At 37.8% G+C, this 24,243-nt stretch overlaps 1 pseudogene; it reads right to left on the bottom strand.

The window, feature by feature from the left end:
• Positions 1 to 2,837: 2,837 nt before the first annotated feature.
• LOC110206718 (zinc finger protein 410 pseudogene) lies at positions 2,838 to 4,916 on the bottom strand (annotated as a pseudogene).
• Positions 4,917 to 24,243: the final 19,327 nt, after the last annotated feature.

Genomic DNA, 24,243 nt, shown 5'->3' on the forward strand with positions numbered 1-24,243 from the left:
TTCTCCTCCTGGGACTTTCTCTCTTGGAGTTGTGCTTCCCAGAGTTTTGCTGAGGCACTGGGTGACTTGGCTGCTGGAGAATGACATTAATGTGCTTTTCTGAGCTGGTTTCCACTGGTTCCCCTCCCCACACTGAGACACTCAGGGGTCCTGGTGTTGGTGCTTGCCTGCTCTAACACCTGGGGCTCAGGATCTTCCCTTGATATGCTAAGATGTGGCTTTCAGCTAGCTTGCTGGGATGCTTCCTGTTCTTTACTGACCCCTCCCCTGCCTCACCACCCCACCACCACCCAGGCAAAACATCCTTTCCCATTAATCCCTCAAGCTTCCTGGGCTACAGGACTGCTGCATCCTGCATTTCATCTGGTTCAACTGTCCCAGGGGGGTTTCCTGTGGTGATATTTTCTGGACTTTCAGAGGTTAATGAGGGAGATTGAGAGCAACTTACTTCTTACTCAGACAACTTTGATCCCAGAAATGCAATGGCTCCTTTCTCCCTTTCTATTTTTCTTTTGGTGATTTTATCAGCTCTCATGGTTATAATTGTCATCTTTATGAAGATGACTCTAAGATGTATTCATGCAGCCCTGACCTGTCTCTCAATTTCTATTCTTGTAACTCCAGCTGCTTGTAAACTTGACATGTCCAACACTGAATTCAATATCTTTTCCCTAAAACCCTCCCTTCTTCCTAAAATCCTTATTATTGCCAAAGGTACCACCATCTTCCCAGTCATCCAGGCTTGCAACCCAGGGACCATCCTTGAATCAACATTCTCTCATCCCTACCTCCGTATCCTGTCAATGGTCAAGTCTTATTGTTTCTGTCTTCAAAAATCTCTCATAATATCCCCTTTTGTCCTTAGGCACTGCAACCACCCTGGTGTAGGCCCTTGCCCACCTAACTCCTGGACTGTTGTTATAGTCTTCTGGTTGGTAGACCTGCATCAATTGTCTCCCCACTTCAGTCCATTCTTCAGTAATCTGTCACATTGATCTTTCTAAACATGGATCTGACTATGTGATACACACACACACACACACACAACACATACACACACCCCTTCAGTAAACTCCAGTGGCTCCCTATCACTACCAGAATAAAATATAAAATCCTCTGTTTGGCTCTTAAATCCTTTCATAACCTGCTCCCTTCCTACCTTTCCAGTCTTCTTATACCTTTTTTTTTCTTTTCAATACACTCTGCTCTCCAGAGACATTGACCTCCTTAATGTCCATAACAAAATACATCCCATCACCTAACTGAACATTTTAACTGTTTGTCTACAGTGCCTGGATTGCTCTTCCTCCTCATCTTTGCCACCTGATGTCAAAGGCTTCTTCCAAAAAACCTTTCCTACTCCTTCTTTTTCTTAGTGCCTTCCCTATAAAACTACCACCAATTTATCCTGTGTATATCTTGTTTGTACACAGTTGTTTTGATATTGTCCCCCCACCACCCCCATTAGACTTAGAGTACCTTTGGAATAAGGGGTTAATTTTGTTGTTGTTTGTTTTTATTTTTACTTTCTCCATATCTCTACCACTTAGCATAGGATCTGGAACATAGCAGGTATTTAGTAAATGCTAGTTAATTGATTTACTGGTGTAATATTGACAGTGAAAACGTGGGCATTTGTTTAAGGAGAAGCATGGAGTCATTAAATGAGGCTTGCAATTTGCCTGAGGCATTCTAGCCATCCTCCACCTTCAGTTCAACTTACTTCCCAAATCATGTGTGTGTATAAATATTTGACATTTAAAGCTCTCCAATCCACCTTTTCCCCACATTATTCCCCTCTGTATATGCTACAATCCAACCCTATTTACCAATTCCTCACACATAACATTACATCTCTAGTTGAGCTGCATTTTCAGTGGTTCCCCACCCCTCATTCCTATAATTTTCCCTTTCTCAATTTTGCCTTTTAAAATTTCTGGCTCCCTTAACAACTCAGCTTAAAAGCCATCTTCTGCAAAAAAAAAAAAAAAGACCTTTCTTGGACTCTAGGTGCTAATCCCCTTCCTTCCAAGTTTACCTTCCCTCAATTCTTATGTGTCAATATGAACCTACTCATAAACATTTCCACTATTAAAAGGTGAGATCCTTGAGAGCAGAGACCTTTTTTTTGTCTATGTATACCTAGTACTTACCACAGTATTTGACACCCAATAATTACTTAATAAATACTGTTCATTGTTTGATGCTTTCATAGGCACTTGATTTTCAATATTAATAAGATTCAAGATTTTTTGTATTTTCCCCTCTTTCGGATACTTTATTACTCAATTATATTTTAGGCTGTTGGTTTGTTTATTTAAAGCTAAAACAAATGAAGCTCATTATCTGATTTTCAAATTAAAAATCTTCTTTAACATGCTACCATAAGTTTTAGAAACTAAGAAAACAGCACGGGGCAAAGTAACCAAGTGGAGGTGGGTAGAAGAAGATGGCATCTCAGCCTTAGGGCCAGAGACGATTCAAGTAAATTTTATATTTGCAGGCCAGTAGGGGGGGAAACTCCTGCTGAGTGACCAAAAGAAATAAGGTCACTTAGAATTAATAACACCCCTTCTCCCAAAGCAACAAGGCATCTTGAAATCTCAGCTTCCTGGAGAAGTTTTGTCGTGTCATAGGCAGAAGAATATTTATCCATGTGAAAAGATAGCTGAGGCAGGATGGAAAAAAGTCTTCCTCCAATCAACAGTAACATCCCATCTTAGCTGATGTTTCTAAATCAAATTCACCTTCAGAAGTCAGTTCCAAAATGCAATGAGAGGAAGAGAGACAGTTACCCAGTTCACTTTCAGTGCCTTGTTCCTCCTCTGCATCAGATACTAAGAATGAAGAGGCCCCAGGGCAACAATCACTTCCACTAGGGGAAGATGGATGAGGGCCAGAGTCATAGCCTGCATCAGTTTCATTTTGGTTCTGTCAGACCGTAAGGTAAGAATCCTGTACCCCAATGTGTGCACTTGGGACTCAAGCATATAGCTAATTCTTCCAAGAATGAACACTTGTTCTGACATCCGTTTTTCTGATATACCACCTTGCTTTAGTAACTTCTGTAGAATTACTGTAATAAGGCAGAAGCCTGTCTCACAGGGCATCAGGTGATGTGTCTGTGGCAGAGCCACTTCTGGTGCTGACGACAAGTAACACGAAGCTCCTTCTGCAAGCACCTCTTCCTCTACTCCCAGGATGGTGTTAGTATCTGGTAGGTGCAAGACTCTACCCCAAGAAGATAACAGGTTTGTACTGAAGTTTACTCAAGCAAACTGCTACCCATTAGTGGCTCAGCTGTTTGCTCTTGCTCTCGATTTCCTGTTGCTCTCATCCTTGACTCATATTTCCTCACATGCACATTCTGGCTCCCATTCTGAGAGAAGGTTTTTCCACAAACTTGGCACTGATGGGGCTTCATGCCTGAGTGAACCAAGAGATGCTTCGGAAGGCTGGAGTACTCAGCAAATAAATGGCCACAGCCTTCAGCCTCACACAGGAATGGCTTTTCACCTTTGTGAATCCTAAGGTAGTTCTTCAGATTTCCAGCAGTGGTGAACTGCTTGCCACATCCCAGCTCAGGACACACAAAGGGCTTCTCCATTCTGATTTCTCATGTGCACTTTCAGTTTCTGAAGCGCATAAAAACTTTTCCCACAAAAGAGGGTGGAAAGTGATCGCATAGTGAAGGTATCAATTATAGGCTGAACAAAGGGACCAATCTGGGCTAAATGAGGGTCCTGGAGGAGTCAGGGTGAGGACAGGAACCTGAATAACACCTTGACCAAAGCTCATGTGCCCTTTCCTTTACCAACCTTAGCAGGTCAATCAGGTTATTCTCAGGAAGAGGGGTTCTTCCCCAGCTTGTTGAGATCTTTCTCAAGCACAGCTCTAAGATCATCTCCCTGATGCTGTAAGTCTGAAGGGGAAGAAGATGGGGCAAGCAACCAAATCAAATTGCCTGTAGAAATGATGCCACAAATACAGGAGTTCAGGAGTCCTGGAATGACTTTATCAAAAATCTGAGTGGCTGGTCCCAGGCTACTGACAATAAGATAAAAGAAAGCAGAGCCAAAAGAAATGTGGCTTACAATAAAAACTCCTCCAAGCTGAAAAAAGAAAAAAAAAAACTTTTCCCACAGCTGTCAGCCGGGCATGTAATAGAATGGTCATTCCTATGGGTTTTTAGGTGGTACTTGAAAAGTGCTGGCCACATAAATGTCCAATCACAGCCTTCAACTGTGGACTGGAGCCTTTTCACCTCTTGAGGAAAGTGAGGGAGGTACTCAGAGTCTTTAGACTGCCCATCACCTGAACCAAAGTGAACATTTTCCCCATTGCTACTGTCTTTGGCACTCTTTGCCAGCTGCACAAGTAGCAGTAATCAGACTCTCATGGGCCAGCTCCTGAACCTAGATGAACCATGGCATGCTGCTGTCAGCACTATCACTGGAGAGAAAGTCATTCCCAGAGTCCTCTGCTTCATCCTGGACAAATACTAAGTGCTCAGCTGAAGAGCCTAGGCCTGCTCTTGTTAGGTTAAGAAGAATAAAATGAGTACTGTCACTTGGTTGAATGTCTTGCAACAAGCTAGGAGACTCAGGAGTTGACAAAAGTTTGGGAGACTTCTGTACAATGTGTGCCCTTGTTTCCTTTGCATCAGGGCCAAGGTTCACTTGAAGGCTTCTCAACACAGCAGAGGAAGGGACCTCCTTACAGGAGTTGGAAGGATTTGTAGTATCATCTGGTAATACAAACTGGCCATATTCTGAGGTCTCAGTAATAGGCAGCAGGGACAGACAAGTGATATCTTTAGGTTCAGATTCCACCAGACCCTGTCCCAATGATATGGATGTGTTCCGAACAAACTGGACCAGCAGCTCTGGTTTGGACTCTAATTCATCTGATAACATTGATACAGCTTCCAAATACTGCAACTGTCAAGGGGAGTTACAAAGCTCAACTCAAAGTTAACGTCCACCTCCTGTTTTCTCATATTTCCCAACAGAGTATACTGAGCTTCTCGTAGCCAAGTTGTTCTGGGCAGTTAATCAATTTAACCTTCTTGTCCTGGGTGGCCAGCAGTCCCTCGTCTCTGAGACTGTCCAGAAGTGGGGCTTCTAGTTCCTGCCAGACTGCTCAATTCTTTTTGTTTTGAAAGTTACATGTTGAATTTATTATATACTTGAAAAGCAAACTGTACATAACAGAGATTTGCAGTTTTGTGTACAATTCTTTTCTCTTTTTTATTTATAAATTTACTTATTTTCAGTTTTCAATATTTACTTCCACAAGATTTTGAGTTCCAAATTTTTACCCCATCTCCCCTCCCCCCACCCAAGATGGCATGCATTCTGAATATCCCTTTCTCTAGTCTCTCCTCTCTTCTATCTCTTACCACTTCTTTTATCCCTTTCCCCTTCTATTTTCATGTAGAGCAGGACAGACTTCTGTACTCCATTTCCTGTATTTCTTATTTCCAAGTAGCATGTGAACACATTTTTTTAAACACATGTTTTTAAAACTTTAGGTTTCAAATCTTCTCCCTTCCTCCCTCCCCACCCACCTTCATTGAAAAAGCAAGCAACTCAATATAGGTTATACATGTGCAGTTATGCAAAACACTTCCATAGCAACATGTTGTGAAAAACTAACTCTATTTCCCTTAATCCTATCCTGCCCTTCCAATTATTCTATTCTTTCTTTTGACCCTGTCCCTCTCAGAAGTATTTGCTTCTGATTACCCCTTTCCCAATCTGCCCTCCTCTCTATCATCCCCTGCTCTCTTGTCCCTTCTCCCCTATTTCCTGTAGGGTAAGACAGATTTCCTACCCAATTGAATGTGTATGTTATTCCCTCCTTAAGCCAAATCCTATGGAATAGATTCACTCATTCCCTCTCACCTTCCCCATTTCCCTCCACTGTAAGAGCATTTTCTTTTCTGTTTTTTTTTTTGTGAGATAATTTACCCATTTACCTCTCCCTTTCTTCTTCTCCTAGTATAATCCTTCTCATCCCTTAATTTATTCTCCAGATATGACCCCTTAATCTTCAACTCACCTTGTGCACTCTATCTATCTATCTATCTATCTATCTATCTATCTATCTATCTATCAATTTGTCTATCTACTTATACATATATATTTCCTCCAACTACCCTAATACTGACAAAGCTTGATGAATTATAAATATCATCTTTCCATGCAGGAATGTAAACAGTTCAACCTTAATAAGTCTCTTATGATTTCTCTTTCCTGTTTACCTCTTCATGTTCCACTTGAGTCTTGTATTTGAAAGTCAAATTTTCTCTTCAGCTCTGGTCTTTTCATCAAGAATGCTTGAAAGTCCTCTATTTCACTGAATGACCATTTTTTCCCCTGGAGTATTATACTCAGTTTTGCTGGGTAGGTGATTTTGGTTGTAATCCTATCTCCTTTGCCCTGGAATGTTATATTCCATGCCCTGCGGTCCTTTAATGTGGAAGCTGCTAAATCTTGTGTTATCCTGATTGTGTTTCCACAGTACTTGAATTGTTTCTTTCTGGCTGCTTGTAATATTTTCTCCTTGACCTGGGAACTCTGGAATTTGGCTACAATATTCCTAGGAGTTTTCCTTTGGGGATCTCTTTCAGGAGGAGATCAGTGGATTCTTTCATTTCTATTTTGCCCTCTGGTTCTATATTGGGCAGTTTTCCTTGATAATTTCTTGAAGATGATGTCTAGGCTCTTTTTTTGCTCATGGCTTTCAGACAGTCCAATAATTTTAATTTGTCTCTCCTGGATCTATTTTCCAGGTTAGTTGTTTTTCCAACGAGATATTTCACATTCTCTTCTATTTTTTTTTTCATTCTTTTGGATTTGTTTTACAGGGTCTTGAATTCTCATAAAGTCACTAGCCTCCAATTGCTCTATTCTAATTTTTAAGGAAGTATGTTCTTCAGTAATCTTTTGGACTTCCTTTACCATTGGGCCAATTTTTCTTTTTAGGGCATTCTTCTCCTGATTGGCTTTTTGGACCTCTTTTGCCATTTGGGTTAGGCTGTTTTTTAAGGTGCTATTTTCTTCAGCATTTTTTTGGGTCTCCTTTAGCAAGCTGTTGACTTGTTTTTCATGATTCTATTGCATCACTCTCATTTCTCTTCCCAGTTTTTCCTCTACTTCTCTTCCTTGCTTCTCAAAATCCCTTTTGAGCTCTTCCAAGGCCTGGGACTGATTCATATTTTTCTTGGAGGTTTTGGATGTAGGAGCTCTGACTTTGTTGTCTTCTTCTGGTTGCATATTTTGATCTTCTTTGTCACCAAAGTAAGGTAATATAGTCTGACTCTTTTTGCGCTGCTTGCTCATGATCCCAAATAATTACTTGAGTTTTAAACTCTTTGTTAAGGTAAAATTCTCCTTCCAATGTGGAGAATGTACTGTCCCAAGCTTCGGGGATTTATATAGCTGTTTTCAGAGATAGTTGTAGGGATCTGTAAATTTTTAGTTCTTGCAAGGTGGTATAATAAGGGGCAAGGTGTTTATTCCTTTCCTGGCCTGTGCTGTGGTCTATTAGTGACCACAACAACTCCTGTCTGTCCTGGAACTGTAAGGAAAGTTTCCTTTCAACAGCCACTACAAACTCCACCATGCCAGCACTCCTCCTCACCCCAGGACCCCTGTCCAGAACAGTGACCCAGATCCAAGCATGGGCAAAACAAGAGATTCCTACCTTGGAACCAGCAGAGAGATCCCTGCAATCCCTCTCTGATCAGCCACTCAATTCCCCCTCAATTTGTGGGCCAGAAGCTTGGGAAGCAGCTGCCCACCCCAGGGCCACATTATTGGGGAACTGGACCTGAGACCCCACCTTCCTCTCTCAGCACTGCAGAAACAAACTTTTCCCACTGACCTAAATTGTCTTTGGCATTTGTGGATTGAGGAGTCTGGAAACCACCACACCTGCCAGTGATTCAGTCCTGTGAGGTCCGCTCCAGGTTCATGGAGGCCTGAGCTCCCATGCCATGCTGCGCTCTGCTACCAGCCTTCCATGATATACCTTTCTGATCAATTATCCAGGTTGTTTTGGGCTGGAAATTTGTTTCACTTTCTCTTTTGGTGGGTTCTGCTGCCTTAGAATTTGTTTAGAGCCGTTTTTATAGGTATTTGGAGGGGTTTGGGGTAGAGCTGAAGCAAGTTGCTGCTTTCACTCTACCATCTTGGCTCCACCCCCTGGACAACTCAGTTCTAAACAGCCTGATAGTTATGTTGCTTCAAGAATAGTTCTTCACTGTATAGATTTGGTAGAAGTTGGTGACTTTTTAACATCTTTGTTTTCTTTGATGTGATTACTATGTCCTCTAGAAGCAGCTATAATGTTAAAATCCCTAGGTTTTATATTTATACGGTGTTGTATCTATAATACATTTGTTGATGAAAAAAAAGTTTGCTATAGAAGTCTTTGTAAATCTTTTTCATTTTACCTCTGTTTCTCATCCTTCACTTTTCATATTTAAATGCCTTCAAGATGACTGCTAAGTAAGATCTTTCATTAAGCTTCTTTTCTGAAGATCTTCTTCAAGTTTTATGAACTGATATTGTTTATAATGTTCCACCACCCTTCGGTAAATTACATAAACATGTTTGTATTTTGAATCAATGTTGCTTTTGGCTTCCATATCTCTGTGTTTGGCAAGTAAATGAAGTGTTTGCTGACTAGCCCCTTTTTAGTCTCATTTGGACATTTTATGGCAACTAATTTGCATCAGTTAAATTTTATATTGAATTAGCTATTATCTGTGTGTCCTTTTATTTTCCTACCCAAATCCTATTTTTACCATCAATAAGTTCAAAAATAAGTCACAATTGTGTCATTTCAATTATGCTCCATATTTTTCTCTCGTAATTTTTTCTGATAGTTCTATTAATTTTTTTTCTAAGCTCCAACAAATTGGTGAACTAATTGTACAAAGACAGATAATTCAGAAATCACTCCAACGTTAGTAATGAGATATTTCCAATCTCTCATTGTGTTTTTGTGTGCACATTTGTATATCTCCATGTATATGTATGCATGTGTGAATGCTGTAATTTGAAGCTCACAAGGTCAATCACCTATTGATTCTTTTCTTGGAGAATTAATTCCTGATATATAAGAATGAAGTTTAGTGTAGCATACATAACTTTAATATCTCTTGCACCTTATTACTGATCCATATTTTCCATTATAATTCATGCCATCTTTCCATGTTTCTAACTTTTCAATAAGTCTACCAAGTATCCAAGTCTGTATTTATATATAGTTGGATCTCTCCCTCCATTGCCTTCACTCCCCCACATGTAATACTGAATAGTAGTAGAGATAATCTCATGATTATTTTAACTAGTACACTTCAAATTTACATTATATAACTTCAACTCATCCATCATTGCTGCTAGCCAAACCTTCTATACCACCCTCATCAAATCAATCTACTTTCCTGAGCAGTTCTTCCTAACCTTCTCAACCATCCTTAAAGCTCTCATTTCTCCCCTTCCCTCTACTCTCTCAGCTGAGAACTTTGTCTCATATTTTACTGGAAAAAAAAAAAGGAAGTCATTTTCCAATAGCTTCCTTTTCCCCCTCTTCATCTCATATGATGTTTTCTGTCACTATCTCCTCTTTCACAGAAAGAGGTGACTTTACTCTTTGCCAAAGCAAACCCTTCTACCTGCATAAGTGGACTCATCCCTTAACATCTCCTCAAGTATATTGTCTTATTTCTCATTCCCGCTCTACAGTATTTTCAGTCTCTTCCTTGTTACTGGCTATTGCCAGTAATTATTGCCTACCAATATGCCCATTTACCCCATTCTGAAAAATCCTTCACTTGATCCCTCCATCCTACTAACAATTATCCCATATCTCTCCTGCATGTTGTGGCTAAATACCATGAGAAGGCCATGTATAATAAGTGTCTCAATTTCCTCTCCACCTCTCTTCTTAGCTCTCTACAGTCTGTCTTCCAGCTTCATCATTCAACTGCAACTGTTCTTTGCAAAGTTGTAAATCATCTTCTAATTGCCAAATCTAATGGCTTTTTCCTTGATCTTGATCCTTCTTGACTTCTCTTTAGCCTTTGACACTGTTGGTAACCCTTTTTTGCTTGATATTCTCTTTTTTTCCCTAGGTTTTCAGAACACTATATTCTCTTTGCTCTCCTCTCACTGTCTGTCCACTCCTTCATCTCCTTTGCTGTATCTTCATCCAGGTCATTCCCATTAACCATGACCATTTCTCAGCGCTCTGTCATTGGCCCTCTTTCTTCTCCTTCCATATTATTTCACTTGGTGATCTCGCCCGCTAACATGGATTTAATTATCATCTCTATGATGGTGATACTCAAGTCTATTTATCCTAATACCTTACCTTCTCTTCCAACCTCCAGTCTCATATCTCCAGCTTTTATTAGTTGTTTCCAACTGGATTTGCCCTAGAGATCTTAAATTCAACATGTCCCAAAAAGAACTCATATTTTCCCCACTTTCAAAATTCCCGTTACTGTTGAGGACATCACCATCCTCTCAGTTCCTCAAGCTCACAAAGTAAGTGTCATCCTTAACTCCTCACTATCTCTTACCCCGATATAGAATCTATTGCCAAGGCTTATTGATCCCACCATTGCAATCTTTCAAGTGTGTCACCTCTTTCCACTGATATTGTGATTATTTTGGTGCAGACCTTTATGATCTCACTCCTGGACTATTACAGTATGATTTTCTGATCATTGTTCCTGCCCTAAGGCTCTCTCTATTCCAGCCCATCTTCTATTCAGCCACCAAATTGATTTTCCCAAAATACAGGTATGACTATATTAACTACACCACCACCACCCCCTCACTCAGTCAACTCCAATGGCTCCCTATCACATCCAAGATCAGAAACAGAATTCTATGTTTAACATTTACAGCCCTTAATGGCATAGACCTCCCCTTCCCTCTTTTTTATCTCTCATACCTCTCCACATTTCAAATACTATTTGATATAGTAACACTGGCCTTCTTGCTGATGTAGAAATAAAACATTCCACTTCTTGATTCCAAGCATTTTCTCTAGTCGTTTACCGTGCCTAGTCATCTCCACCTCTTGGCTTCCCTAAGACTGCTTTGAGACTTCTTCAAGTCTCAGCCAAAATCCTACCTTGCATGAGACTTTCCCAATCCTTCTTAAATCTAATTCCTTTTCTAAGTTGATTATTTGTTTTTTATCCTGGATATAATATTTTTGTACATAGTTATTTGCATGCTATCTCCCCCAATTGATTGTAAATTTCTTGAGGGCAGGAATTGTGTTTTGCCTGTGTACTCCCAGCCCTTAGAACAGTGCCTGGTACATAGCTGTCACTTAATAAATGTTTCTTGACTAATGTTAATTTAATTTGAATGTCTTATTGAGCTCTTCGATGAATGTCTCTACCTCTTTGTCATCTACAAGAAACGTTGGTGCATAAAAGAAAATTATTTTCATAGCTGTCTTTCTTTGCAAATATTTATAAAAACTGTGTGAGAGCAAAAGGAACGTGAAGTAAATTTTCTTTTTAGCTCTGGATTCAACCCCATGAATACCTTTGGTTGCCATTACAAGGAGAACTTATTGATTTTTAAATTAGAATTAATTTAACTTGTTATAAGAATTAATAATCAATAGGGATCTCATATTTAGATGATCAAGATTATACATAGTCTAAGAATAGCCTTCAGTCTGAAGGACTAGGGCAGCTAGGTGGCACGGTGGATAAAGTGCCGCTTGGAATCAGACCTAAATTTGAATTTGGCCTCAGACACTTACTAGCTGCGTAGCCCTGAACAAATCACTTAATTACTATTTGCTCACTTTCCTCATCTATAAAGTGAGCTAAAGAAGGAAATGGCAAACCACTCCAGTATCTTTGGCAAGAAAATCCCAAATGGAGTCATGAAGAGTCAGACATGACTGAAATGAATGAATAACAACAGCAAAAAACAGTAAGATTCTTAATACTCTCTGACTTTCTTTGCACCACTCTTCCACTGTAGCAATGAAAGTGGGCTGAATAATGAGGGCTGTTTTGTATTTTCCTTTGTTTCATGGATTGCCATGACCAAAAAAGCCTGGTACCAAATGTCCATGCTACTGGTGTTGAGTCTGTCTACACTTAGCTAGGTCAGACCTTGACAACTAGATTGTCTTTTGTCAGGACCAGACTTGAAGCCTTTCAAAAATGTAAAGCTAGACAAAGCTCATGCTCCAATGGAATGAGTTGCAAGAATGTGATGAGGAACAGAGCTTTGTTGCTGCAGAAAGAAAGCCAAAGAAGGGTGAAAATTTTTCTGTCCTCAAGGAGCTTACCTTCTTCTCTGAAAAAAACATATTTACAGAACAATTGACAGGATAATTTGTAAGGGAAAAGATCAATAACAATTAAGAAGATGAGGAAAGACTTTCTACAGGAGGCGGCCCATGAGCTAGTCCTTGAAGGAAGCTAAAGATTTTGAGGTAGAGGTAAAAATGGGAGTGTGCTTAAGGTATGTGTGGCAGTCTGAGAATAAAAATGGAAGAGAGAGGTAAAATATCATGTTTGCAGTACAGCAAGTAGGTCAAGGACCTGTCCAAAGTCAAACAAAAATTTAATAGTAGAGCCAATTAAGCATACAGAATAAAGATGAGGGTTTGAGCCCTGACTCTACACTCAATGAATAGTATAAACCTTCATAAAATGGTGATAAGAAAGGAAAGATTGTAACAAGCACTTATTGACACTCTATTGAATGTCAGACACTGCTAAGTATTTTACATATATTATCTCATTTTATTCTCACAACTCTGATAGGCAGGTACTGTCATTATCTCGAGTTGATGAAACTGGGGCAGACAGAGGTTGAATGGTTTGCTCAAGGTCACACAGATAATATGTGCCTGGCTCAGCATTTGAATTCAGGATTTCCTGATTCCAGGCCCCCTGCTCCATCCACTGCTCCACCTAGATGTTTGATAATAATGTTGAAGTAAAATAACACAGTTTTGTTGTTATTTTAGTCTTCATAGTGCTATAATGTTTTAGTTAGTCTTATAATTAGACTGAAATCCACAACTTTGGCTCCCAGCCCTTTCATATTTCCTCTAGAAAATGAAATTAGAAAAGTCAGTTCACTTCATTGCATAAAAAGTGGAGACATCATGAAGGACAAAGTGTTCTGAAAATAAGTAAACTTATGGATTTCTTAGCTGAATCTAGAAGAGGAAAAAGAGAAACCAAAGAAAACTTTCTTTCTCTCTTTCTCTCTCTCTCTTTCTCTTTGTCTGTGTGTGTGTGTGTGTGTGTGTGTGTGTGTGTGTGTATAGCAGTGTACCTAGAGCTTTGTCCGTGGGAATGGGTGTGCTTGCCAACAGGTGTGATAAGTCAAATTAATTTGGAAGGTATAATTCCCACTATGAATGTATAAATTGACTTTCAGGTTTTTTAATTAAGTTGATTCCTTAGGAGTTTGGTGATCATAAACAAATTCTGTGGAGGAAACATTGAACATCTAGGGTATTATTGACTACCACTCTTTGATGCTCATGCTAGATGGACTCTTACCTCACCCAGTATTCCCTTCAGGTAGCTAGGTGATATAGTGGATAGAGTGCAGGGCCTAGAGTCAGGAAGATTCATCTTCCAGAGTTCAAATTTGGCCTCTGATACTAACTGTTTGACCCTGGACAAATCATTAAACCCAATTTGCCTCAATTCTTCATTTGTAAAATGATCTGGAGAATGAAATGGCAAACCACCCCAGTATCTTTGCCAAGAAAACCCCAAATGAGGTCCTAGAGAGTTATACATAATTGAAAAAAGTTCCATTTTGGGTTCTGTTTTGTAGCTTTCCTAGCTTGGTGAGGCTAATGATGTAGCCCAAGAGACCAGCAGGGATAGCATCATCTACATGCCTGGCCCAGGGAAGTCACATCCATCTAACTGTCACTGGGGAAATATCTGTAGTATGAGAATGGGCTTGTCTAAGCTTTTTGTTGCTTTTATTTTTACAGTATTATTTAATTCTAGGATTCATCTTAGAGATCCAACACATTCATTTTACAGATGAATAGTCAGAGGCACTGAGATTACAAGTTATTAGCCAGAGGTCATGCAGATATTAAATTAGCAGACCTGGCATTTGGACTCAGGTCTTCTGATGCCAAATCTAGTTCTCAAATAATACATTGTCTCTCAAGGGCCATAAAAATCAGTAGTCCATAACTAGAAACTTAACTTTTGCCAGCAAGGTCACATAAGCATGAATGTGGGAAGTATAATGGGAATGAAAGAAAAATGTTTTTGGAATTTGAGAATATGGGTTCAAATCCTGACTCTGCTTAAACAAGTAACTCCTCTTCTCAACCTCAGTTTATTATCCTATAAAATGAAGGGATGAGATGCTATGACCTCTAAGATCTCTTCCATTTCTGAATCCTACGAATCTTAGTTGCCTTCCACCATCTGGCAGTAGCCACAGCAGGGAAGAAATGAAAAATTGAGCATTTAATATAATGAGGCAGCTCAGCCAATGGTCTTGCTGTGTGGACAGAATTTGTGAAAGATTTCAATTGAACACTGATCTGGCAGTTCCTGGCATTAGCAGGTAGGTTTTCCATATTCAGCTTCCTTCTCTCTCTCTCTCTCTCTCTCTCTCTCTCTCTCTCTCTCTCTCTCTCTCTCTCTCTCTCTCTCTCTCTCTCTCTCTCCCTCTGTCTTTCTGAAGGAAACAAGATATCTTTCCTTTGCCTAAGAGAACAGAAATTTCATTTTTCCTTTGGACCAAATTGAAGATTCAATTTTGTACTTGCTGTTATGAATAAAATTGTGATGATTTTACAGCGGTTGCTAGACCAGGAGTTTTTTTGTTTGTTTAGTTTTGTTTTAGTAGACTAATAAAAGGGACTGTATAAAAGGGTTTTGACGTCAGTATATGAACCAAACAAGTATTTACTAACTAGCCATCGTACCATCTTGGACACTATACTGAGCCCAGACATGAGATCTCATACTCCTACAGCACTTTCACTAATCATTTTCTTTACAACAGCCCTATGTTATATTTTATAGAGAGAGAAGCTGAAAGAATTAGTGATTTTTTAAAAAATCTTGGATCCCCCTATATCATCTAGGCTGGAAGTACAGCAGCTACTTATGTGCAAGACCTCTCTAATGATTGGCACAAAACCTTGAACCTGCTCCATTTCTGAACATGTACCATTTTGCTCTTCTTTAGGTAGTCTGGTAGCCCTCCACTCTCAAGGAGGTTCACTAAACCATTACCAGACAGTACCCATACTCTTTCTGCTATAGACCTACTACAACTAAAAACTCCTAAACTAGTGACCCCGCTGCTTTCTTTCTTTACTTCTTTCCTTCTTTCTTTCTTTCTTTCTTTCTTTCTTTCTTTCTTTCTTTCTTTCTTTCTTTCTTTCTTTCTTTCTTTCTTTCTTTCTTTCTTTCTTTCCTTCCTTCCTTCTTCCTTCCTTCCTTCCTTCCTTCCTTCCTTCCTTCCTTCCTTCCTTCCTTCCTTCCTTCTTTCTTTCTTTTCTTTCTTCTTCTTTCTTTCTCTTTCTTTCTTTCTTTCTTTCTTTCTTTCTTTCTTTCTTTCTTTCTTTCTTTCTTTCCTTCAATGGGAGTTGAAAGATTCATTTGCCCATGGTATCATAGTTAGTAAGTGGCAGAACCAGAAATTGGACCTTGGTCTTCTGACTCCAAACCCATAGATCCATCCACTATCCCATGATATCTCACTGATTTTATCAGAGAAAAAAATAATGTATAACTCTTGTCCTTGAGAAATTTATAAAATTTTGGGTGGAAAGACTAACATGGACCAATAAGGGAAGGAAATAAGTATTTATATGGTATCTACTATGCATTACACCCTACAATGAACACTTCAAAAATATCATCTCACTTCCAAAATATCATCTCACTTGGTCTTTATAATAACTTTCTGAAGTAGGTGCTGATATTATTCTCATTTTACAATTTAAGAAACTGAGGCAAAGAGAGGTTAAGTGACCTACCCTAGGTCACATAGTTAATATCTAACACTGGATTTTAACTCAGGACTTCCTAACTCCAGAACAAGTACTCCATCCATTGCACCACTTAGCTACTTAGGAGAACATTACAGAATACATTAATGGGCTAAATTCTATGGTACAGGCTTTAAGTACTACAGTAGTTCATGAAGAGAGTTGAGAAACATATGCAAGTCTTTAAAATGAAAAGTTTTCCAGAAGAAATGAGACTTGGATTGGGCTTGAGAGATGGGTAGGATTTGCATCAATTAATCAACAAACATTTATTAAGCACCTTCTGTGTCTTAGGAACTATTCTAGGAGCTGGGAATATAAAGGTAAAGATGAAATAGTCCCTGCCCTCAGAGACATTACATTCTAAGCCCATGATACTCCATATCCTCTCTCCATGCCTTTGCACTGGCTGCCTCCCATGACTGGAGTACATTTCCTCCTAATCTCTACCTCTTGGAATTGTTGGTTTTCTTCAAGATTTATAGCTATTAGCTTAGGCATGAGGACTTTCCTTGTCCCTTTAGTTACTTATGTACTCCCCTGCCTCTAGGGTTACCACACATTTCTTTTATATTTTTTTATATACATGTACAAGTGTTCATATACATAAAGTATGTATACATATATATGTGTGCATACATATACATATATTCATTTTGGTTTCTCCATTGGAATTTAAGCTCCATGAGAGCACAGCTTGTTTTATTTTTTTCCTTATCCTTTTTATTTATTGTAGCATCTGGCACATAGATGGCACATGTGCTTGTTTTTTGATTTTATCAGAAAAAATGAAATGTACATATACAGTTGTTTACAAAAGACAAACAAAGTAGATTGAGGGTCTGAAGATGGAAGATTTAGAAAAAATGTTAAATAAAAATCCACTCTCTCCCTCTCAACCTCACCTCACAACTGAGAAAGAAAGGAAAAATAAAACCACTGTTACAAACATGTAGAATTAATCAAAACAGATTTGATATTTAACATGTCCAATAGAAAGAAGTCTCAGGCACTTTCAGGAGCCAAAATGGGGGAGTAAGCAGTAAGCTGCCGTAAGTTTCCCTCATTCATCTCCAAATAACAATAAAATAACAGCCCGCAACAAATGCTGGAACAGCAGAGTCTGCAAAAAGCAGGGTGAAATAATCTTTTAGCCCAAGAAATTTGGAAGATTGGCAAGAAAGGTCTGTCTCCCTGGGGTAAAAGTGGAGCACATTCCAAGACAGGTAGCATCCCAGAAAACTAGCAGCAAGACCCACCTCAGCAAACCATCAGGAGATCCTGAACCCCAGTGTAGTGAAACAGGCAAACATCAACACCAGGAACCCCTGTGTATCTTAACATAATCATGGGAACAGTCATACTCCAGCTCCAAGAACCATCATGTGCTTCAGCGTATTCCTGAGCAAACAGGCATGCTCCAGTGGCCAGACCTCCACATGCTTCAGTGTAGCCCTGGGGAAATGCACAAATACCCCATTGACCTCAGGCCAAACTAGGTACCACCACTAAAACCTTGACTCAGCACCAGGGAAGCTGCCCACCATGTGGTCCCCAGCAGTACCATCCATCCCCCACCCAACCTCCTAAACACAGCACCAGACACAGGTATCCCTTAGGGTTAGGGCAACATCACCACAGCACCAGGTAAATAGCCAGAGCCTGCAGCCACAGGAGCAAAAAGTCTGAGACAGTGTCCTTTCATTTCTGGGTGCAGCACTCAAATTTAAAAGAAAGGGAAAAGGCAAAAAAACAAATCAAAAACAAATCAAATTAAAACAAAAACAAAACAAATAAACAAACAACAAATCTGACCACAGAAAGTTAGTATGGTAACAGGAAAGACCAAGATACAAACTCAGAAGAGGAAAATAAAGTCAAAACAGCTGTGGGGAAAAACCCAAAGAAAAGTTGGAAGTGGTTTCAAGGCCAGAAAGAACTCATGGAAGATCTAAAAAGGGAGCTTAAAAGTCATATACGAGAGGTAGAAGAAAAAATGGAAAAAAATATGAGAGTGATAGAGGAGAATTGGGAAAAAAGAAGAGTCAACAGCTTGGGGAAAAAGAAACTGCTTAAAAAGTAAAATTGTCCAAATGGAAAAAAGAGATACAAAAATCCACTGAAGAAAGCAACTGCTTAAAAAGTACAATTGCCCAAATGGAAAAGAAACCAAAAAATTAAGGAAAACAACATATTAAAAGTTATAATTGAGCAAGTGGAAGCTAATAACTCTATATCTCTATGAGATACCAAGAATTAATCAAATAAATTCAATACAATGAAAAACTGGAAGAAAATGTAAAATACCTCATGAGTAAAACAACTGACCTGGAAAATAGATTCAGGACAGACAATGTCAGGATCATTGGACTACCTGAAAGCCATAATTAACAGAAAAACCTGAATAGTATCCTTCAAGAAATTATCAAGGAAAAGCACCCTGATGTCCTGGAACCAGAGGGCAAAATAAGCATTAAAATAATCAGCCAATCACCTTAGCAAAGAGATTCTGAAATTAAAAAACCCTAAGGAACATTATAACCAAATTACACAATAATCAGATCAGGAAAAAACAAACAAACTACAAGTGGCCAGAAAGAAATAATTTAAATATTGGGTGGTCATAGTCAGGATTACACAGGAGTTGGCAAGTGCAACATTAAAGGATTTGAGGTCATGGCACAAAAGGGCTAGGGCTACAACCAAGAATCACTTACTCAGCAAAATTAAGTATGATACATCAAGGGAAAAAATGGTCATTTAATGAAATAGACGGACTTCAAGCTTTCATATGGAGACCAGAAATAAACCATAAATTTGACCTCAAATACAAAGACCAAAGAGAATACACACACACACACACACACACACACACACACACACACACACACACTTATGTACAGATACATATATAGACAGAGGGTACAGGCATACGATGAATATGAGGGAATGATATCTAAATTAAGAGATGAGAAAGAGGAGTACAACGAGTGCAGAAGAGAGGGAGAGGTAGAATGGGGTAAATTATTTCACTTGAGGAGGAACAAAAGACCTATCACAGTGGAAGGGAAGATGGGAAAGTGGGCAATGAGCATCTCTTGATCCTTATTCTCATCAGTATTGGCTCAAATAGGGAATTATATATGCAATCAGTTGAATATAGAAATCTATCTTACCTAACAGGTAAGTAGGAGGGGAGGAGATCAACTAAGGGATGGAGGGTACTGACAGAAGAGAAGGAAAGTCAGGGGAGGTGATAATCAGAAGGAAAACACTGGTGAGGTTGTAATTAACTCTCCCATAAAACTGAAGATGATAGCAGAGTGGATCAAAACAAGAAAGTAATTAAAGTGGTAAATAGAATATTAGAAAAGTTCAATGACAGACCTTTGGAGTAACTGAATGGGAACAAAAAGAAATATACACCATAAGCAAATTAGAAGACCAAGGAATAATCTACTTGTCAGATCTATGGGGAGAGGAAGAATTCATGACCAATTGAGAAATAGAGAACATTGTGAAATGTAAAATAGATAATTTTGATCATATAAAATTAAAAAAGCTTTTGCACAAACAAAAGCAATGCAACCAAGATTAGAAGGAAAGGAGAAAAATTTGGAACCTCAAATCTTGCAAAAATGAATGCTAAATGTTGTCTTAACATGTAACTTGAGAAAAAAACACTATTAAAAATAAAAAATAAATAAATAAACCAATTTTTAAAAAGCAGTCTCAGTGTGCATTTTCAGTCCATCACCTGTACATGTGTCTTTAGACCATGTTTCATTATGGGTCTTCTAGAACTGTGATTGGTTATTGCATTAATTAGAATATATAAATCTTTTAATTTTGTTAGTCTTTTTTAGTATTTTATTTTTCCCAAATGACATGTAAAAACAATTTTAACATTTATTTTTAAAATTTTGAGTTTCAAACTCTCTTCCTTCTTTCACCCCATCCCCATTGAGAATGGAAGTAATTTGATATGGGTTATACGTGTGTAGTCATGCAAAAACACTTCCATAATAGTGTTGTTGTGAAAGAAAACATAGACAACAGAAAAAACTTAAGAAAAATAAAGAAGGTTAAAAAAAGTATGTTTAAATCTGCATTCAGACACCATCAATTCTTTAGGGATGGATAGCCTTTTTCATCATAAGTTCTTCAGAGTTGTCCTGGATCTTTGTATTGCCGAGAATAGCTAAGTCATTCAAAGCTCCTACAATATTGCTGTTACCTTGTACACAGTACTTTTCACCTCATATAAGTCTTTCCATGTTTCTCTAAGAGCATCCTGCTCATCATTTCTTATAGTACAATAGCACTCCCTCATAATCACATACCACAATTTTTCAGCCACTCTTCAAGTAATGAGCATCCCCTCAATTTCTAATTGTCTACCCCCAGAAAAGAGCTACTATAAATATTTTGTACATGTAGGTGCTTTTTCTTTTTTTCACTTTAACTCTCTTTTGGGATACTAGTAGTAGTATTGCTAGCTCAAAAAGTATATGTGGTTTTATAGCTCTTTGGGCATAGTTCCAAATGCCTCTAGTCTACAGAATGTTTGAATCAGTTCACAACTTCACCTACAGTACCTTAATATCTCATTTTTCCCACATCCCCTCTATCATCTGTCATTTACATTTGCTTTCCTATTAGATAATCTAATAGGTATGAAGTAGTACCTCAGAATTGTTTTAATTTACATTTCTCTAATCAGTAGTAAGTTAGATTTTTTTTTCATGTGGATATAGATAGCTTTGATTACTTCATCTGAAAACTGATAATATCTTTTGATCCTTTATCAATTGGGGAATGGCTCTCATTTTTATAAATTTTACTTAGTTCTCTATATGTTTTTAAGAAATGAAGCCTTTATTGGAGAAACTTGCTTTAAAATTTTTTTCACAGTTGCTATTGCTAGCTGTATTTCCCTCCATCCTATTCCCCACCTGTTAATTCTATTCTTTCTCTCCTTTCACCCTGTCCCTCCTCAAAAGTGTTTTACTTCTGTCTACCCTCTCCCCCAATCTGCCCTCCCTTTTATCACCTTCCCCTTCTCTTATTCCCTTCCCCTTACTTTTCTGTGTGTTAAGATAGATCTCTATATCCAATTGAGTGAGTGTGTATATTATTCCTTCTTTGAGTCAATTCTGATAAGAGTAAGGTTCACTCACTTCCCCTCACCTTCTCCCTCTTAACTTCCACTGTAAAAGCTTTTTCTTGTCTCTTTTATGTAAGATAATTTACCTCATTCTAGCTCTTTCTCTTTCCCTGGCATTCCTCTCTCACCCCTTAATTTTATTTTTTAAGATATCATCCCATCATATTCAACTCATACCTGCCCTTCTGTCTATATATACTTTTTCTAACTACCCTAATAATGAGTAAGGTCTTTAGTTACAACATCATCTTCCCATATAGGAATATAAATTGTTTAACTTTAATAAGTCCCTTATGATTTCTCTTTCCTGTTTACCTTATTTATGCTTCCCTTGACTCTTATATTTGAGAGTCAAATTTTCTATCCAGCTCTGGGCTTTTTATCAAGAATCCTTGAAAGTCTTCTATTTCATTAGATGTTATTTTTTTCCCTTGAAGAATTTGACTCAGTATTTCTAGGTATATTATTCTTGGTTGTAATCCTAGCTCCTTTGCTTTCTAGGACTATCATATTCTGAGCTTTCCCCCCTTTTAACATAGAAGCTGCTAAATCTTGAATAATTCTGACTGTGGGATATACAGTATTTTGATGATTTCTTTTTGGTTGCTTGAAGATTCTCTCTTTTACCTAGGACCTCTGAAATTTGGTTGTAATATTCCTGAGAGTTTTTGCAGAAGATGAATGCTGGATTAATTCAATTTCTATGATAATTTCTGGTTCTAGGATATCAGAACATTTTTCCTTTATAATTTATTTTTTAGAATGTTAAAAAATATTTTAAATATTCTTTTCTCTTTAAATTTTGAGTTTCACATTATTTCACTCCCTCCTACCTTCCCCCACTCATTGAAAAGGCAAGCAAAATTATGTCAGCTAATTTTATGTGTGAAATTATGCAAAACATATTTCCATAGTATCCATATTGCAAAAATAAAAGCACAAAAAAGGTGAGAAAATGTACTTCTTTTTGTATTTGGAGGTAAATAGCATTTTTTTTTGTCAGAAGTCATTTGGAATTGTTCCATGTCACTGTATTGATCAGAGTAACCAAGTTTTGTTTGTTTCTTTGTTTGTTTATAGTTGATAGTCATCAAAACAGTCTTGTTATTGTGCACAATGATTTCCCAATTCTTCACTTTATATCAATTCATATAGTCCATGATTTTTTTTTTGAACTCACTCATCAGTTCCTAGAGTACTCTATCACAACCATATACCACAACTTATTCAGCCATTCCCCAGGTGATGAGTATCCCATCAATTTCCAATTCTCTGCCATTAAAAAAGAGTTGCTATAAATATTTTTGTACATCTAAGTCCTTTTCTTTTCCTTTTGATCTCTTTGGGGTACAGAGCTATTGTTGGGTAAAAGAGTATACATAGATTTATATCCCTTTGGGCATAGTTCCAAATTATTCTTCGGAATGATTGGACCAGTTCTCAACTCCACCAACAGTTTATTTATGTACCTATTTTTCCTCATAATCTCCAATACTTGTCATTCCAGGTAGTTGTGAGGTGGTACTTCAGAGTTGTTTCAGTTTGTCTTTCTCTAATGAATAGTGATTTAAAGCATTTTATATGACTATAAATAGTTTGATTTCTTCTTGTGAAAATGCCAGTTCATATCCTTTAACTATTTACGAATTGGTTAATGGCTCTATTTTTTTTTAAAAAATTTGACTCAGGTCCCTATATGTTTGAGAAATAAGGTCTTTATCAGAGAAACCTGCTGTAATTATTTTTTCAGGTAACTTCATTGTCTAGGGCACCTTTTTGCAAAATGTAGTTTATCTAATTATCTTTTTAAATTAGGTCTATTTTAAATTTTACTTTGTCTAAGGTGATGATTGCTATTCCTGCTTTTTTTAACTTCAACTGAAAAGTAATAGATGCTGCTCCAACTTTTTACTTTAACTCTGTATTTCTTTCTACTTCAAATGTGTCTCTTATAAACAACACATTAAATGCTGCTTTCTTATCCATTTTGCTATCCCCTTCCATTTTATAGGTGATCTTTTACCATTCACATTCAAAGTTATGATTACTATGTATTTCCCTCCATCCTATTTTCTTGTTTCTCCTTCTCTCCATCCCTTCATCCTGTCCCTCCTCAAAAGTCTGTTTTGCTTCTGACCACTATCTGCCTTAAACTGTCTGCTGTTTTACCATTACCCCATATCTCTTGGCCCCTTTTCCCTCTTATTTTCCTATTGTGTAAGACAGATTTCTATAGTTGAATATATATATATATATATATATATATATATATATATATAATACATATATATGTATAATATATATATATATATATTATACATATGTATGTATAATATATATATATATATATATATTATACATATATATGTATATGTACATATATGTATATATATGTACATACACACACACACATATATTCTTCCCTCTTTGAACCAATTTTGATATGAGTGAGGTTCATGCATTGTCTGTCACTCACCCATATTCTCCTCCATTATAAAGGCTCTTCCTTGCACACCTCTTTCATGTGAGAAAATTTTCCCCTTCTACCTCTCTTTCCCTCACCTCCTCCTCCCAGTGCATCCCTTTGTCTTACCCCTTCTTTTTTATGGAGATCATCTCAGCATAATTAACTCACATTCATCTGCCTATGTGTACTCCTTCTAACTGCCATAATAATAATGGAATTCTTAGGAGTTGCATGTATCATCCTTCCATGAAGGAATGTAAACAGTTCAATTTTGTGGAGTTTCATATAAATTCTCCGCCATGTTTACCTTTTTTTTTTACTCTTCTCTTCAGTCCTCTGTTTGAATGTCAAATTTTCTGTACAGCTCTCATCTTTTAATAAGCAATGCTTGAAAGCCCTATAACTATTAAATATCCATTTCCTCCCCACCCTGAAATTTAATACTTACATTTCTGGGTAGGTTGTTCTTCCCTGTAATCACTGTTCCTTTGCCTTTCTGAATATCATCTTCCAAGTCCTTTCACAGGGAAAACATTAAATCTTGTGTGATCCT

Source organism: Phascolarctos cinereus, unplaced genomic scaffold, assembly GCF_003287225.1.
Source record: "Phascolarctos cinereus isolate Bilbo 61053 unplaced genomic scaffold, phaCin_HiC Scaffold_2;HRSCAF=192, whole genome shotgun sequence".
NCBI lineage: Eukaryota > Metazoa > Chordata > Mammalia > Diprotodontia > Phascolarctidae > Phascolarctos > Phascolarctos cinereus.